General features: G+C 46.3%; 1 long non-coding RNA gene across 1 annotated transcript in view; it reads right to left on the reverse strand.

Annotated features, from left to right (window-relative positions):
- Positions 1-4319: 4319 nt before the first annotated feature.
- Positions 4320-6752, reverse strand: part of LOC111818800 — a 22673-nt gene continuing 20240 nt past the window's right edge. The window contains exon 3 of the long non-coding RNA XR_002822702.1: positions 4320-4590. This is a non-coding gene — a long non-coding RNA (uncharacterized LOC111818800). The remainder of the gene's footprint in view (positions 4591-6752) is intronic.

Below are 6752 nucleotides of genomic sequence, written 5' to 3' on the forward strand. Positions count from 1 at the left end.
GCCGCCGCCTTCTCCTCGCCCCGCCGCGGGGAGCCGCGGCCCGCCCGCCGGCCCGCGAGCACAAGGCTCACCGCCGACCCGGCCACCTGAGAGGGAGCGCGGCCCCGGCGCTCCGTCAGGACATGGATCCTCGCGGGAACTCGGTGCGCCGCCTGCGGAAGAGACAGAGGGAGAAGGGAGTTACCGCCGGAGTTGAGAGGGGCGAGCGGAGGCCGAGGCGACCCGCCTTCCCGGCTCGGCCCGCGGGGGTTACCTCCAGCCGCCGCCCCGAACGCGGACACCCTCCGGCCTCCACCTCCTCCTCGCAGCTCTGCCGCCGCCGCTGCCGGAAAAGGCGCGGAGGCAACCGCCTCACTTCCCCTCCCGAACACGCAGGCGCAGCAGAGGCCGACCGTTCGGACAAGAGCGACCTCTGTAAGAAGAGCGGCCCGCGCGCCTCGCGTCGGAGCGCCACGCGCCCGGGGGGCGGGGCTACGGCGGCTCGGAAGGGCCGCGAGGCGCGCCGCGCGCGGCCAGCCCTGGGCGCCCACCTGTCGGCGTTCCGCGGCTCTGTCCAGAGTCCGACCTTCATGCTCTTTTCTGTGCTCCCACCCCGACCCGGGAAGCAAACCGCCTTTAGCCGGCACCCACGACGCCCCCCTCCAGCCGCTTCCGGGACTTCCCAGTCCTCGGTGCCCGCCAGATTCTACACCGACTCCCCGCGGCCCGCCGCCCCATTTCGCGCGCCCTCGGCCTCCCGGCTGAGCCCAGTTCTTGCGCTCTGCTTTTCCGCGACCCCACCTCGGTGGCCCTGGTCCTTTGAGTCCTGTTTCCTGGAGGCCACGTGGGAGGCCGGTATTCCGGGTGGAATCGGCCTGGGAGAGCCACCCACGCCTTTGGTGGCTAGTCTTTGCCCCCAGTGTTACTTTCAGGTATTTGATCCCGGTCTTTCCGTCTTGCCCGCACCGGCCCACGTCCTTAAAAGTTACGAAGTTGTCCAGCGTCCCCGCACCTTACTGTTTGGAACTATTTTAAAGTACGAAAACTTCATATTTATCATCTTTTAGTGCGCTTAGTTGTAGATTCTCACCCACCCACCCATTCTTAATCTTGAAAAACCTTGAGGGGATGAAGTTGGCATAGGATTTGGAATCTGCAAGTCTACTGACAGCCTGGAGCTGGTCTCTTAACCTTGCCGAGTTTATCTCCTATGTAAACTGACCTTACTTACTCCACCCCACTTGAGGATTAGCAAATACAATGTTTGTGAATGCTTTAGGAAATCTTTTTGTACCAAGTGGTGATAAGTTAGATTTGAAGTAAGATGAAGTAAGGAAAGAAAGCTTTGTAAATAAGGAGGGGTTAAAAGGAGAAGGAGGGAAATTGGAATAAAAGGAAATCAAAGTATATCAGGTACAAATTCCCTATAATTAATGTGTTCATTATGAATATCTAAATTGTACCGGGTCGTAGACATAGCTCAGCGGCATAAGCGCCTGCCTCACAAGCGCAAGGTCCTGAGTTTGATCCCCGGTACCGCAAAAAAGATAAATAGAATAAATTGTCCCGATACACTTAATAAAGGCTTAAATGTCAAACGAAGAACAGGAAATAGTTTGTTTTTATTTAAAAAGAGGAAGGTGCTATAATAGCATTTGATAACATTTTTATTTCACAATTTTCTTAACTTGCGAAATAAAATAAACTGGGCGTGAGCGAGGCATAGTAGTGCACGCCTGTAGTCCCAGCACACCAGAGCCTGAGGCAGGACAACCTCTCGGAGTCTGAGACCAGCCTAGGCTACAAAGTGAGCTCCAGGCAACCTGAACTGCATGGTGAGATCCTTACTCAAAAACAACCAAAAAAAAAGTTGATGGCACATGCACTACTGTAATCCCAGCACTCTGAAAAGCTGAGGCAAGGAGATTGCAAATTTGAACTTAGTCTGAGCCATTTAGCAATTTAGGGAAACTGACGAAATTTAGGAGTGGAGAAGAGTTCAGCACAAAGGCCCTGGGTTCAATCCCCAGTACTAAGAAAAAAACATAAGAAAGGAAGCTACGCAATACATACAAAAAAAAAATCCCTACTTTTTACTTAAAGGCTATGAGAAATTTCTCCCTTGTAAACCAAACTTCTCTAGAAAAGTTTTATAGTTTCTATCTGTTTAATAGTTACCTACAATATGCATATTATATTCCTGACTAAAATATTTTAAAACTTGACTTGTAAAACGTGGCTTAGACTTCATTTTTAAAATACAGCTAATGGGCCTGGGGTATAGCTCACTGGCACAGGGCCTGCCTGGCAAGCAAGAGGTCCTATGCTCAATTCCCATAATCAAAATAAAATACAATTCATGTCTTCCTTAACAACAGTGCTTACACTGTTTCCTCCTGTTTCTCAATTTCTGAAGTTCTACATTCATTTGATAGGGTCCAGTGGTATGTTTGTGTTTCTCATATCCAGAGGTGAGATCCGTTCTGACTGCAGGGGAAGGGTGACCTGATTGGATACTTGTTTGATGATGTCATTTTGAATCCTGAAGCCAATCTTAGCAAAAAATAGACCTCAGTTTGAAGAAAAAAAAAACTCTTAGCAACTGAAATATAGAATAAATAAGAAATTGCAAATTCTCAACCCCTTGGAAAGCTGAAGCAGGAATATTGGCCGGCCTGAACATTTTAACAAGACCTTGTCTTGAGTATTTTTTTTAAAAGGTTTTTGTTTTTGTTTTTGTTTCTTTAAATCAAAAGGCTGAGCCCCAGGAGGGGATATGGGGGGTAATCTCAGCACTCTGGAGCCTGAGGCAAGAGGATCACTCCAGGCCAACCTGGGCTACACAGTGAGATCAAAGCTAGCCTGACTTCCTGCTGGAGACCATGTCTCAGGACAAAGAAAAAAAGGTGGGAAATGTGGCTCAGTGGTAGGGTGTTTAGTACCTAGGATATGTGAGGTCCTGGATGTTTGTAATTTACCTGTAAGTCTCTTCAGGGTGGTTTATGTGCTTTTCATTTGTGTTTGTTTTGTTGTTGAGATAATGTTGCTACGTAGCCCAGGCTGGCTTCAGATTCCTAGTGATCCTCCTGTCTCAGTCTTTCTAGTGCTGGGACCACAGGTGTATGCCCACCATGCCGGGCTTGTCTTTCATTTTTGAGACCTTTATGCCTTGCATAATTCTTGGTATATGTTACGAGAAAGTTTCAAATCATTTTTACTTGTAAATATTATTGAGAATTTTAGTAAGTGACCAGAGGAATATAGTACTGAGTATTGAACAGAGTCCTCACGCTAAACTACATGTCCAGCCCTTTTTATTAGTGAGAGGTTCTCGCTAGGTCACTAAATTGCCCGTGCTGAGTTGAAATTTGTGATCCTCTTGCCTCAGCTTCTCAGAGTGCTTGGATTACAGGTAAATATTTTTACCCAGCTGCAAATATTTTTAAATATTGAACTCCATGGGAGCAAAAATGACAGCACTCCCTCCTCCTCCCCTATGTCAGCTAATGACTGCATTCTAGTTCCCTCAGTGTATCCCTAAGTGAATAAATTGAACATGTGTAAATACTCCACTGTTTCTCTGGTGTGAGAAGCTGAAAAATGTAAATAAGGACTAAAATGTATACAGGTATACACAATACCTGTATAACAGGTATTGTGAAGTAGGAAGAAAATGTTCAAATGGGAAGGGAACAAATGAAGAGGTGAAAGAAAGGGAAAAGTAAAAATGAGAAAAGAAGGCAAAAATGGAAATGAAGCTTTTGTAAATGGGGAAGGAAAAAGGGTTGAAAGGAGGGTAGGGGAACGAGTAAAAAAAAAGAAGCAAGTTACATCACATACAGGTACAAACGCCCTATGATGAATGTGTCCCATTATGTGTATCTAAAATGTACCAATAAAATCTGATTGGAAAGGGAAAAAGAACGTGTATCCCATTGGAAACCTTGACAGCTACCCTGCCCATGAAGAAGACTTTCTCTCCCTTTTAGTTGTATTAAAAGTGAGGGTGCTCGAACTAAGGACGTGAATTTAAAGTAGCGTTGACATTTTACAAATCCATAGCTAATTGCTTTAGACAGTAAACAGACGACATGGTTGGGTGCTAAAAGGGTATGGAAAGATTTGGCCTACACCTGTACCTCCCAAACATTTCGGTTCACCTAGGTAGGTATACCTTGGCCACGTGACTCGCCCTTACCGCTCATCAGTGTCTCCGTTCCTGTAAGGAGAAATCTTTCCTAATTGAGTAAGGCCAGACATGTTCACTCCCTCTGTATTATTGAAGGAAGGAGGGTACAGAAAGAGTAAGTGACCTTTTGATCAATAATTAGCACCGAGGGCCGGCCTGAGGCTCAGGCTGCGGGCGGGCGCGGGGCGGTGGCAGCGGGTGTGCGTGCGGGGCGCGGGCTGCTGTGCTCTCCGCGGTCCTCCTGCCCCTTCTCGACTCGTGCAGGCGGGCGGCGAAGCGGCGCTGGGCGCACTGCCCGCCCTTCCTCCGCCAGCTCCGGGCCCCGCGCTGCGCTGCCGCCGGGACGCAAGACTGCCCCGGCCCGGCTGTGGCTCGTGGGCAGCAGAAGATTCCGTCTCAGCAGGAAAATGCCAAAAAGCAGGCTGGACAAAAGAAGAAACAAGGGCATGGTCAACAGGCTGCTGCCCAAGCTGCCTTAGCTACACCTGCACTGTCTGCGGGACACGAGCGCCAGGCCTGAGACCTTCGAGCTTCCTCCAGAACTGGCTGATGTGCAGGCGTACAGTTGTCTACAGGTGAACTCACGGCGCCTTGGACTCTGCTGCTGTCTCAGACCTTAGGTAACAAAGCTGCAGCCGCTTTTCTAACAAACTGTTGATCAGCAAAAATAAAGGGGCTACAGAAACTCATTTTTATGCTGTTCCCTTTTGGGCTTCATACAAAGACAGTTCAGTGTAGATGTGCAGTTGACTCTGATTTGTAAATCTGAAAATTAGTCCATCTTTGTGATAATTTTTTTACAATTGTAATTATAATAATGTTCATATCGTGTAAAATAACTCATTTAATAAAGTAGTACTTTGATTTTAGAACAGCAACAAAAAAAAACTTAGTACAGAAAAGGTTCAAGTTAAGATTATTTTTAATCCAAATCTGGTGCTCTCTTCATTCTTTTCTCTGTGCTACTGAACCACGGGGAATACTGAACTGCTATGTATTTGGGAATTTGGAAAGCTGCATGACATCAGTGCTTCTTAGCCTGGATATATGCTGCAGTCACCTGAGGAGCTTTGAAAAGCACAAAAGTATTTGAGCCACATCTCAGATAAATTTAGGGCCTACCCACTAGATTTTTTTTTAAAGGTCTGTAAGTGATCCTAGTGTGTAGGTAAGGTTGAAAGCAGTTCAACTATGCGAAATTCCTTTCATATCCAAAATTCTATGAATTCTTCCCCAGTGTCGTGGCCCTTGCCTATAATCTTAGGTACTCCGGAGGCTGGGGCAGGAGGATCTCAAGTTTCAAGTCAGCCTGGAAAAATGTAGTAAAACCCTGTTTCAAAAAAAATTTTTTGGTACCAGGAATTAAATTCAGGGCCTTGTACTCACCAGGCGAATGCTTTGCCACTGAGCTATTCTTGGCCCTCAAAAATTTTTTAAAAGGACTGGAGAGAAGGCTCATTGGAATAAGGGCTTGCCTGGCAAGCTCAAGGCCCTGAGTTCAATCCCTGGTATCACCAAAAAAAAAAGTTAAGAATTTAAAAAGCTAGATGTGGTGTAATCTCAGCAATCTTGGATATGACCTTGTCTCCAAATAAAATAATAAAAAGCTGGAATGGAGCTCAGTGAAAAGATCTCTAGTTCAGTAGGTGGAAAAGAGGGGACAGAAATGAGATACCGGCAGTTTTTCCGATTTCATCTGTGTGTGAATTTTTACTATTCACGTAGGGATGTAAAGCATTAATGCAAGTCAAAATGTTTCAGTGAACAAGTCTCAGCTGTTGAACTTTATAATAACTATAAATAAAAATCTATTAAATTATTCTGGATTGTGCCAGCATTTGGATTTTTTAAAAACATGTAAAATTTTTACAGATGGTGTTTATAGAATTTTAATCACACTGTAGATTCCATTTAGTTACTAGACAGACAGACAGACAGACAGATAGATAGATAGATAGATGTGGGGGGGTGATCAAACTCAGGACCTTGCGTCTGTCAGGCAGGCACTTAAGCCACTGAACTGTCTCCCCAGCCAATCACTATAGTTTTCTTTCTTTTTTTTTTGTATTTTAGGGAAGGGTCTACAGGGTGTTCAGGGTCTCACTACTAGATCAGACTCATAGCGATCTGCCGTTTACAGCCTCCCAAGAGCTGGGATTACAGGTGCACACCACCACGCTCAGTCTCAATTGCTGTCTCAGCAAGCCCCTGGGGGCACGACTGGCATGGCAGGCCTGGGGAATCGAACCCCCAGCCCTTGTGCCTGCTTGCAGGTACTTTAATCTGCTGAGCTATTTGGCTGGCCCTTTTTGGCGGAACCGGGGATTGAACTCAGACCCTTGCGCTTGACAGGGAAGCACTCATTCTACTCGGCCATCTCCCTGGCCCCCATCACTACAGTTTTCTAACTGAGTTTCTTACATGCTAGTACATGTTTTTAACGTTGCCTGTCTTTTTGTGCTATTCCTGTAAGTTTGCTATTAAAATATATTAAACTATTTTTAAAAATCAACCAGTACAGACACAGGAAATGCAGACCTCCTTGACAGAGAACACGGAAACAGCAATGTGAGCGGGTAGTTGA

This window comes from Octodon degus, unplaced genomic scaffold, assembly GCF_000260255.1.
Source record: "Octodon degus isolate 3935 unplaced genomic scaffold, OctDeg1.0 scaffold00102, whole genome shotgun sequence".
Taxonomy (NCBI): Eukaryota; Metazoa; Chordata; class Mammalia; order Rodentia; family Octodontidae; genus Octodon; species Octodon degus.